Source organism: Eriocheir sinensis, chromosome 57 (genome assembly GCF_024679095.1).
Source record: "Eriocheir sinensis breed Jianghai 21 chromosome 57, ASM2467909v1, whole genome shotgun sequence".
In the NCBI taxonomy this organism is placed as follows: domain Eukaryota; kingdom Metazoa; phylum Arthropoda; class Malacostraca; order Decapoda; family Varunidae; genus Eriocheir; species Eriocheir sinensis.
Genome location: NC_066565.1, coordinates 10,262,490 through 10,275,006, shown reverse-complemented (window position 1 = coordinate 10,275,006; position 12,517 = coordinate 10,262,490). Strand labels below are relative to the sequence as shown.

Genomic DNA, 12,517 nt, shown 5'->3' with positions numbered 1-12,517 from the left:
ATCATTTCACTGGTATGTTTGTATAAGTAACATCAATTCACTGGTATGTTTGTATAAGTAACCTCATTTCACTGGTATGTTTGTATAAGTAACATCAATTCATTTCATATGTCGTATGTTACTTTGATCTGTATGTAAAGGGAAGATTACATCATTTAAACTAGCAAAATATAAGTTATGCCAACCTTACCTTTGAGATGTTTGTATAAGTAACTTCAATTCAGTCGTATGTCGTATGTTCATTTGATCTCTGTATGTCAAGGAGAGATTACGTCATTTAAACTAATGGAATATAACTTGTCAACCTTACCTACGAAGTGCTTGTATAAGTAACTGCAATTTGTATGTCGTGTGTTAATTTGATCTCTGTACGTTGAGGCAAGATTACGGCAACCCGGCACTCACTGTTATGCTCATTTCTCGTCTTTATGTAGATGTAACATTACGATCCATGTTATACTGAAGTTACTGTGTCATCCCTAACATTACGTATATGTCACTTTGGTTACTAAGTCTTGTTAACATTACTAACCATTATATTTAAGTTACTGTGTGATCCCTAACATTACGTATATGTCACTTTGGTTACTAAGTTTTGTTAACATTACTAACCATTATATTTAAGTTACTCTGTCATCCCTAACATTACGTATATGTCACTTTGGTTACTAAGTCTTGTTAACATTACTAACCATTATATTTAAGTTACTGTGTCATCCCTAACATTACGTATATGTCACTTTGGTTACTAAGTCTTGTTAACATTACGCATTCATTCACTTTGGTTACTAAGTCTTGTTAACATTACGTATCCATTTTATTTGTTACTATGCCATTTGTAACATTACGTATACATGTCACTTTGGTTACTAAGCTTTTTTAGCGTAATATATCCATTTAATTTAAGTTACTATGTCATTTAACATTACTTATACATATCGGTGTGGGTACCATGTATCTTGTAACATTACGATCCGTGCCGCTTAATATACGTATATATTTTGTAACATTCTGATCCATGCCACTAAAATTAATATGCCATTTGTAACATGATGAATTCTGACACTTAAATTATTGTTAGTTCATCTGCAACATTACGATCCTCATCATACGTAAGTTACCATGTCCTCAGTAACATTACGTATCTATGTCACTGCTGAGTTACTGTATCTTTTTTTATACAATCATTCCACAATCTTTCTACAATCCCTGTCATGCTTAAGTCACTACGCTGTCTGTAACGCTCGGTCCTCGTCACTTACGTCACCATATCTTCCGTAACATTACAATCCCTATCACACTTGGGTTACTGTGTCATCTGTAGCAATGCGTACTCCTGTCCCTTCGGTTGCTAAATCTTTTGTAATGTTTATTTCTGTCACTATTAACTTGCTCTGCCCTTTGTAACACTGAGACCAGGTTATGTTAGTCATTTGTTTTGTCACTTCTGTCCATCGAGAGAAGGTTATGGAAGCTACTCAAATGAATGTAATGAATGACTGGCTAACATAACCTTGTCTCAAACTAAAGAAAAACATATGTAATGAATGACTGGCTAACATAACCTTGTCTCAAACTAAAGAAAAACATGTGTAATGAATGACTGGCTAACATAACCTTGTCTCAAACTAAAGAAAAACATGTGTAATGAATGACTGGCTAACATAACCTTGTCTCAAACTAAAGAAAAACATGTGTAATGAATGACTGCCTAACATAACCTTGTGTTGATTTAAATGATAAATTTCTAGCCTATTGAAACAAATACTACATCAATCACGTGTTCTCAGGATGCAAACTAATTCTGATCAGTTAGGAATAGGCTACAACTCATTTTGACAATTTATAAGAGCAGAAATTTTTCATTGATATTGAATTTAACCTTTAATTAGGGCAAAGGGAAAGATATATAGATACATAGAATATTACTATGTAGCATATAGCAGTTGTAGCTTTTACACATGCTAATAATTTAACAATCACAGACAAAATAGTAACCTATTACTGCTTCATTAAGAGCCATTTTCAAACTTAACAACCCAACCTCATCCTGTTGAACAGTAAACCTATCTCTAACACAAACACTAGAATAATACATTCATTTAGGTTAGTAATACAGTTCTGTTTTTCAATCTACCTTTTTCAGTGCCTACCCTGCAAGCTTGGGAATGGGGTAACCTGGTTAGTTTAGGTTTGATTCTTTCAAATATTCAATCAAACAGTATGTTAGTTTAGGTTTGATTCTTTCAAATATTCAATCAAACAGTATGTTAGTTTAGGTTTGATTCTTTCAAATATTCAATCAAACAGTATGTTAGTTTAGGTTTGATTCTTTCAAATATTCAATCAAACAGTATGTTAGTTTAGGTTTGATTCTTTCAAATATTCAATCAAACAGTATGTTAGTTTAGGTTTGATTCTTTCAAATATTCAATCAAACAGTATGTTAGTTTAGGTTTGATTCTTTCAAATATTCAATCAAACAGTATGTTAGTTTAGGTTTGATTCTTTCAAATATTCAATCAAACAGTATACTATGTTAGCTATAATTCAATCTGCCCCAAACATATTAATGTGGTACTAAACAACTGTTTGATTGCAGCCTGAAGCAGGAAGACAGAAGCTTAATGAAGAAGACTGGTGAGGGCCCCCGCCATCACTGAAGAACATGGTGCTGCCACCACTGTTATCTGTGGAGAGCTTCACATGGCACCCTCCATCACTGCCCGCCATCACTGAAGAACATGGTGCTGTCACCACTGTTATCTGTGGAGAGCTTCACATGGCACCCTCCATCACTGCCCGCCATCACTGAAGAACATGGTGCTGTCACCACTGTTATCTGTGGAGAGCTTCACATGGCACCCTCCATCACTGCCCGCCATCACTGAAGAACATGATGCTGTCACCACTGTTATCTGTGGAGAGCTTCACATGGCACCCTCCATCACTGCCCGCCATCACTGAAGAACATGGTGCTGTCACCACTGTTATCTGTGGAGAGCTTCACATGGCACCCTCCATCACTGCCCGCCATCACTGAAGAACATGGTGCTGTCACCACTGTTATCTGTGGAGAGCTTCACATGGCACCCTCCATCACTGCCCGCCATCACTGAAGAACATGATGCTGTCACCACTGTTATCTCTGGAGAGCTTCACATGGCACCCTCCATCACTGCCCGCCATCACTGAAGAACATGGTGCTGTCACCACTGTTATCTGGAGAGCTTGACATGGCACCCTCCATCACTGCCCGCCATCACTGAAGAACATGATGCTGTCACCACTGTTATCTCTGGAGAGCTTCAGGGCACCCTCCATCACTGCCCGCCATCACTGAAGAACATGGTGCTGTCACCACTGTTATCTGTGGAGAGCTTCACATGGCACCCTCCATCACTGCCCGCCATCACTGAAGAACATGGTGCTGTCACCACTGTTATCTCTGGAGAGCTTCACATGGCACCCTCCATCACTGCCTGCCATCACTGAAGAACATGGTGCTGTCACCACTGTTATCTGTGGAGAGCTTCACATGGCACCCTCCATCACTGCCCGCCATCACTGAAGAACATGGTGCTGTCACCACTGTTATCTGTGGAGAGCTTCACATGGCACCCTCCATCACTGCCGGCCATCACTGAAGAACATGATGCTGTCACCACTGTTATCTCTGGAGAGCTTCACATGGCACCCTCCATCACTGCCCGCCATCACTGAAGAACATGGTGCTGTCACCACTGTTATCTGTGGAGAGCTTCACATGGCACCCTCCATCACTGCCCGCCATCACTGAAGAACATGATGCTGTCACCACTGTTATCTCTGGAGAGCTTCACATGGCACCCTCCATCACTGCCCGCCATCACTGAAGAACATGGTGCTGTCACCACTGTTATCTGTGGAGAGCTTCACATGGCACCCTCCATCACTGCCCGCCATCACTGAAGAACATGGTGCTGTCACCACTGTTATCTCTGGAGAGCTTCACATGGCACCCTCCATCACTGCCTGCCATCACTGAAGAACATGGTGCTGTCACCACTGTTATCTCTGGAGAGCTTCACATGGCACCCTCCATCACTGCCCGCCATCACTGAAGAACATGGTGCTGTCACCACTGTTATCTGTGGAGAGCTCATGGCACCCTCCATCACTGCCCGCCATCACTGAAGAACATGGTGCTGTCACCACTGTTATCTGTGGAGCCTCCATCACTGCCCGCCATCACTGAAGAACATGGTGCTGTCACCACTGTTATCTGTGGAGAGCTTCACATGGCACCCTCCATCACTGCCCGCCATCACTGAAGAACATGGTGCTGTCACCACTGTTATCTCTGGAGAGCTTCACATGGCACCCTCCATCACTGCCCGCCATCACTGAAGAACATGGTGCTGTCACCACTGTTATCTGTGGAGAGCTTCACATGGCACCCTCCATCACTGCCCGCCATCACTGAAGAACATGGTGCTGTCACCACTGTTATCTGTGGAGAGCTTCACATGGGCGAGGGTGTTTTTGACACACTCCTTAGAAGGTGAGCATCCACTTGATGAAGGGTGATCCCAATACTAGTAATCTTTCTTTTAGCAGTATGGAATTACCATTATTATTAGCATTATCTTCCCTATCAATTTTCATTTTCCTTAGATTGTTTTAGATCAATGTATATATATATATATATATATATATATATATATATATATATATATATATATATATATATATATATATATATATATATATATATATATATATATATATATATATATATTCAATTCGTAAATGAGACATACTCATTTAAAAAAAGAAGTGCTGAGGGGGCCTGCCTTGGATTAAAGATGATTTATTTAATACTATCTACATTAATATGCAACACTTGCCAATTTCTTTCTGGTGCCTTCATTGCTAGAATAGGATTATTTTTCAGTCTCGGGAAAACAAGTTAACCCGGTAGCAGCGACAGGCCAAATTTGTGGCTTTACCGTGTACCAGTGACGGGCCAAATTTTTGCCATGATATAAACCCCCCAAAATAGATGATTCATAAACTGATCACAAATGCGTTGATATATATTATGAAATGGTTTACGTGAGTGATGATATTTTCTCATTTTTCTCGCTTAGAGGGTCCTTTAAGAAACATGATCCCCGCAGCTACCAGGTTAACATTGTGTATGAAAGGAAGATGGATTTCCCGAGTCATGTCATTTATTGTCCTTCATATATAACTGGTAATGCAATGTCTCCTTTCTTCACAGCTGTGCGTAAAAAACTGCCACCTACAGAGATCCCCACAGCTGCTGCAACTTTGCAGCAGTTCACTTCATGTGATCCAGCACCTTCTGCTGCCACTTCATCTTTACAACCCAGTTCCTCTTCCTCTACAACCATGGACTGTGCTTCTTCTTTGGTACCTTCTGCACCATACCAAAACCCATTTGTTGGCGTTGTAGCCTCCCCTTTTTCATGGTGCCCCAAGGCAAAGGAGGAGGTTCGATGATGAATATCGGGGCTGTTGTCAAAAGCAGGAAGTTTATCATGACCTCAAACAGACCAGAAATGATCATTAGGAGCAGATAAAACACATTTCAGAGGGAGATGTTGCAGCAGCAGCAGCAGCTAGGTGCCTTCACAGAGGCTTGCTGTCATATACGTGAGGTTTTAGACGTGTGCAAAGCAAATATTCTCGGGTCTGGAGAATGTGATGCCGCATGATATCGTGGTGACATTTCTATGTAGGCACAGAAGCTCCGTGTCTCAGGGTAATAGGTTCTCACCCACCACAGACTCAAGGGCTAACGGTACTGAGATGAGTACCGGGGCCACCTACAGCTATTGCGTATGCCCCAAACTTTACAGTAGCATGAAAGGCGAGAGCAAAAGCAGAGAAAAACAGACAGATAACAGGTGCTTCAGGGAGAGTTGTGAATGATAAAGTATTGTAAGGGATGAGAATTTTTATTTATTTATTTATTTATTTATTTATTGTTTTTTTTTTTAGGTGCTGCCTGTAGTTCTGGAGGGCTCTTTTGAGGAGCATCTTGGACAGTCTCATCGCAATAGTGGCACAGGCGAATTCTATTTATAGTGGCTGCCATGATGTATGACTGCTTGGCCCATGCTGCCCCCCAGTGCTCCACTTGAACGAACTCGCTGAAGTTAGGGTTGACTGCGGATCTGGGCAGCATGTGGGTAATCTTCTGCCACTCGGCGATGGCTTGAAAAATCAGCGTGTTTTTGTGGGACTCGAACCACGGGCTTACCATGCCCACACGCTGACCACTCGGCATCATTGCTCACCTCTCATTAGCTTTTGAGCCTGTGATGAGAGAGAACTCATTACCCTGGGTACACACGGCAAGTGCAGCACCTTGGTTACCAGTTTACCTTCCCCGGGTACCTATTTATTGACCCACCTGAAAGAGATGATGAACAGCTGTGCCCAAACTGTTCAGTCGGGAATCCAGACCCAAGCCTGGATAGTCATGGCTTAAATTCACTCTCAACACTTCACCAGGGAGGCATGCAGTGGTCAAGAACAAAATTGATAAAGAGACAATTTACGGTATTACTTAAGATGTGCATCAGAAAGAATAATACATTTGTTTTTATACAACTAGAAGAGAACCCATTAATTAACCCAACACAGGTCCCATGCAACATCCGTGTTACCCACTGTTTACCTGTCCCAAGTCTCCCCAGGTACCCGTTTACCGACCATCCTGAAAGAAAGGATGAACAGCTGGGTGGGTTGCATGCTGACTGCCTGGGCCGGGATTTGGACCAAGGCCTGCAGAGTCGCCCAGTGAGTCGCTCTGTGAAGGCTGAGGGGAGCTGCATCATCATGAGGGATGGCTGCTGCCTGAGACCTTCATGGGACAGCTGGGAACAAAACCAGCCAAGAGAAGATCAGTTAGCAGACAGCCACCATTCATCTGCCTGTTAGTAATGTGGGTAACACACACACACACACACACACACACACACACACACACACGAGGGGGAAAAAAGGGAGAAGGGAAGAAAGGTTTAACCTATTAAATCTCAAGGGTCTTTTCTTTTAGTATTTTTTGGTAGTTTTCATTAAATTACATTCATCTGGTTAAAGAAAGATGCAACATAATGGTCTTAGCTTTTATTTTCCTTTAACCCCTAAAGGGCCGGCCTGGGTGGTCATCTACAACATCCACAGGACCGGCACCTCAGCACCAAACACCGAAAATAGCCTATATTCACACACTTGATTCTGCTGAACTACAATGCAATAACAAATTACTTTGTCGTCATAGTCATCATCAACTCTTCTTCTTTTTAATTATTGCATGAAAACGTTTCTATGTGCTGTGGTTTTGGAGAAATATTGAGTTGAAGAGGAGAGACTTTTGGAGTTAGCGAGGCTCTTGCCCGCTCTGCGTTCGTTTCTGTGTGGCCTTGACTAGTGCGTAATGAAAACGGATGCCCCCATGCTCTAATTCTTATATATAGTCAATACTCTAAGCTTTCTCTATGTAACACAGTCTTGTGATGTGTGGTTTGGGAGTCATTGTAGCATACTCTTCTCATTCTCGTGTTGCTCTGCTGGGCTCGGCAGGGTCTGGCAGGAAATCGGACGCGTCAGAATCCGTGTCAGTACGCCTGTCCATCGTGAGAGCGGGCAAGATTCTGAAGCAGTAGCCTAAACATATCTCTGGCAGTGTTGCCAACGAATGGTCATCGAAAATTACCGAAAAGTAAATAAATTTAGAGCGAAAAAAGCAAAGCGGCTATAACCGCCCCCGGCCCTTCCGTGGAAAAGCGACTATAGCCGCCTCCGGCCCTTTAGGGGTTAATAAGCTTGAAATCAGCTGTCCTCAAAAGAGGACACTGGGACAATATCATATCAACTGGGAAAATAAGGAAAGAAAACTATTACTATGTAATATTCTTTTTCATATATATGGAGCATGAAAAATACTCTATTATTCTTTTTGACAACACGCAGTTTACTATTATAATGAAAACTAAAAGTAAAAATGTACCTGTTATAGTAACAGTTCTGCCATGTGTATATCAATAGTAAAATCCAATACAAAACAAAAATACTTGTGCAGTGCTGCAACGCCTTCCTTTGGCACCGTCTTTCCTTCTCCCGCTTTGCAATGACATGGGCCTTTCCATCATAGCGAGCATCAACCATTGTTGTGGACGGGCTAGGGCACAGCTTTTCCTTCCCAGTCTTCCATTTGCATCACCCAGCTTCAAGTGTGGAACACAAATCTCTCTTCTGAAGGTTATCAAATCAAGCTGATCCTTTCCTTCATGCAGGAATTTATGAATTTTCACCTACAGAAATGCTTTCTTCAAATATACCAAATTGCTGAAATGATCACAGAATTTCCTTTTTTTTCTGGTGGGTTTATCTTTCTATACAGCACATTCCTCAGTGACATCTTTGTCCACATGAACCTCTAGTGTACCTGGTACATCTTGAACAGATATTTCACCAATTACATCACCACTGACATCCTCTTCGTCAGTCAGTTCATCTGCATCTGGTGGTCCAATAATCACATCGCCCTTTTCAAACTCTCCCTCGGCGCCCTTTTCACACAACAAGGCATGTGCTTCATCTATTGTCAGTGCAGAATAGGTAACTTTCACCATCTGCAATACAGCAGCTCAATGCAGCACTCAAGTGAGCAATACCTAAGTCAACAAGTATACAATATAAAAGAGTAAGCACACACACACACACATACACAGCCCGGTAGCTCAGGGGTAGAGCGTCTGGCTCACAACCAGAAGGATCAGGGTTCAATTCCCCGGCCAGGTGAAGGTAAGTTGGATTTGTCTTCTTTCACGTGTAGCCCCTGTTCACCTAGCAGTGAGTAGGTACGCGACGTCAGGCAAGGAGTTGTGACCTCGTTGTCGCGGTGTGTTGTGTGTGAGTGGTCTCAGTCCTACCCAAAGATCGGTACTACGAGCTCTGTGCTCTTCCGTAGGGGAATGGCTGGCTGTCTCGAGAGAGACCCGCAGCAGACCAAGAGGTGAATTACACACACACACACGCACACATATTTTTTTTATATATCATATCATGTGCCTTATTACCAACATCTGCGGCTGATTAGACAAGCATCCTGCGGTGGTCTGCGTAGGAACTGGGATTCAGTCCGCTCTACAGCATGCACCATCCTGAACGTGTTGTGACACGCGCTGCCACGATATCGTCCCAGTGTCCTCTTTTGAGGACAGACATTTTGTAATATCAATAATTATTTTTCTACTTAAGATAATTTATTGGGGTATTATGAGAATAATATTGCATCTTCTTGAGAATAAAACACAGCAAAATAATAGTTCATCTCATGAATGAGAAAGTCAGCACAGCCTAGTCAATGCAGTGCATTTTGAGGCAGAAATGTTCACCAGTTTCAGAGTCAAACTACAGTCAGATAAAGATGTCATTAAACCTTAAGCTTTTCTTTATGTACGTCAGGAAGGAATCATTATTCTGTGCTGTAACTTATATATGTTTTCATAACATGGGAAAATTATGTGTTATCAGGTGTCCTCAAATGAGGACATTGGGATAAAATGGGTTAAGGATTGCATACACAAACATAGATGGTCTTGTATAAAAATAAAAAACTAATGATTATTGAAGGGAGAGTGATCCAGATATGATATGTAGAGTTGAAACAAACCTTGCAAAATAACTGGAACTTGTGCTGGAGGGAAAGAGCAAGTACAACATTGGGAGAAAAGACAGGAAAGAAGGAAAGGGAGGAGGAGTGATGACAATGACAAAACAAAACTTGAAAGCGACTGAAGTGAGACATGGAAATGGTAGGTGCGGAGGTGATGGCTGTGCAGGTAGTGGTACAGGGTGGAGAGAAGAATAACATAATAACAGCCTATGTCCCCCTAAAGCCAAAAGTTGGAATGAAGTAAGATACAACACTATGCTGGAAGAAACAGTACGGGCACTGACAGACCAAATAAAGAATAGTAGAAAGCTAATATTTATATATTTATTATAATAATAAATGAAGTTATGGATGAGAATGGAAAGATGCTGAAAGACGGGGAAGCTGAGAAAGAGAGATGGAGAGAATATTTCAAAAACTTAATGAATTTTGAGGATGGATGTCCAGCAGCTGTAACAGCAGCAGTTTTGAGTAGAGGTAGAGGAGGAGTATATAAAGAAAGAAGTATAACATGAAGAAGTAAATCAGGCAATAAAAAGATTAAAAAACGAAAAGGCAGCAGGAATTGATGGAATCACAGCAGAAATGTTGAAGTGTGGAGGAGATAAAGTTGTGAAATGGATGGTCAAGATATTTGAAGTAGCATGGGGAGGGGGGGGGGGGGTGCCAGCAGACTGGACAAAAGCCATCATTGTCCCAGTTTACAAGGGGAAGGGCAGGAGAGGGGAATGTGGGAGCTATAGAGGTGTAAGTCTCCTGAGTATACCCAGAAAGGTATATGGAAAAGTCATAATAGAGAGGGTGCAAAGACTTACAGAAGAGAAAATCAGTGAAGAGCAAGGAGGCTTCAGGAAGGGAAGGGGATGTGTGGATCAGATATTTGCCTTCAGGATGGTAGTAGAAAAAATATTAGCAAAAGGAAAGAAACTATACGCTGCCTTCATGGATTTGGAAAAAGCTTATGACAGAGTCGATTGGATTGCATTGTTTTAAAGATTTATGGTGTGGGAGGAAAACTGCTTAGTGCAATAAAGTCTTTCTATGAGGATGCATCTGCATGTGTCAAAATTACTGGAGAAACAAGTGAACATTTTGAGATAAAAGTGGGCTTAAGACAAGGGTGCGTCATGTCACCATGGTTATTCAATATTTATATGGACGGTGTTATTAGAGAAATGAAGGGCAAAGTTGGAGAAGTTGGAGTAAGACTGTTCGATGGGGGAAGGAAGTGGGTACTGAATTCGATACTGTTTGCTGATGACACGGTGCTCATTGCAGAAAATGAAAGTGACCTACAAAATTTGGTCAGTGTTTTTGATAGTGTCTGTAATAGGAGAAAGCTGAAAGTAAACGTCAACAAAAGTAAAGTGATGGTTTGTGAGTGAAGCAGAAGTGAGGTTGTAGATTTTTTATGTCCACAGAGAGTGGGAATTGAATGTGAAAAAGAATGCAAAATAATTTTGAATGGTGAAGAAATGGAGGAGGTCAATGAGTTTAAGTACCTTGGATCAGTTATGTGTAAGCATGGTGGTATGGAGGGAGAGATAAGAGAAAGGGCATTGCAAGGAAGAAGGGTGGTAGGGTCTTTGGGACGAATCATGAATGGCAGAAGTGTGAGCATGGAAGTAAAGGGGGATTTGAGAAATACAATAATAGTACCAACCCTCACATATGCAAGTGAAACGTGGGCCTGGAATGAAAGTCAGAGGTCTAGAGTGCAGGCAGTGGAAATGAGTTATTTGAGGAGTGCTTGTGGTGTGAGTAGAATGGATGGAATGAGTAATGAAAGTGTGTACGAGCATTTTGGAATGTGTCACAGGGGTGAAGGGAAGAAGTGTGGAGTGGTGGAAGAAGTGAAGCGACAGACCTTAAAGTGGTTTGGCCACATGGAGTGAATGGAGGAGAGTAAGATGACCAGAAGGGTGTATGTGAGTGAGATAGAGGGAGGGAATGCTAGAGGACGACCTCCAGTGAAATGGAGGGATAGGGTGCAAGAGTACGTTGGGGAGAGGGGGGAAAGATCTTTGAGAAACTTTGAGCAGGCAAGGAGGGAGTGTCTGGATAGAAAAAGTTGGAAGCTCTTCTGCCGTGGCCATCCCCTGGTGGGAGCTCCTAGGAGCAGGCGTCGATGAAATGAACGAATGAATGAATAATATTAGCGGGAGATTTCAATTGCAAAGAGGTGAATTGGGAAGACTGCAACGAAGGGTGGAGAAAATACCTGCGGAAGTAAACTATTGAAGCTGGCAACAGATAACCTGTTGACGCAGTGGGTCAAAGGAAAAACAAGGCTGAAAGGGAATGACCAACCATCAAGACTAGACCTAATTTTCACACAAAATGTTGAGCTAGATGAAAAAATCAGTCATGAGTGCCCCTTAGGAAAGAGCGACCATGAGCTATTAGATGAAAACTAAGAAAGGATATGAACATCGAGATGAGGCATATAAGGAAAAAAGGAAAAACTATGCAAAGGCAGATTACGTTGGACTCAAGACTTTCTTCCCTGGGGTAGACTAGAGTGATATGAAGAGGAGTACTAACATTCAAAAGAAATATGACCTTTTTATGAATATCTACAACAAAGGAGTAGAGATAGATGTTCCATACTATACAGTAAAAGCTAAAGGAGAGAAAACATGGTTTGGGAGGAGGTGTGAAACAGAAAAACAAAACAGAAGTAAGGCATGGAGGAATTTAAAGAAAAGACCAAATAAGAATAACAGAGACATATATAAAAAAGAAAGAAATGAATATGTGAAAATAAGGAGAAGAGGAAGCTAATTTTGAAAAAAGAATACAGTACCCTCTCAAATTTCC

The 12,517-nt window shown here is 41.6% G+C and overlaps 1 long non-coding RNA gene across 2 annotated transcripts; it reads left to right on the top strand.

The window, feature by feature from the left end:
- The first annotated feature begins 2,132 nt into the window (after positions 1–2,132).
- Positions 2,133–2,556, top strand: LOC126984878 (uncharacterized). 2 transcript variants are annotated; one of them, XR_007738138.1, is made up of 2 exons: positions 2,133–2,279; positions 2,500–2,556. It is a non-coding gene; the product is annotated as an uncharacterized LOC126984878 (long non-coding RNA). The 2 variants fall into 2 exon arrangements; XR_007738139.1 differs by having other exon boundaries at positions 2,217–2,323.
- The last annotated feature ends 9,961 nt before the right edge of the window (positions 2,557–12,517 follow it).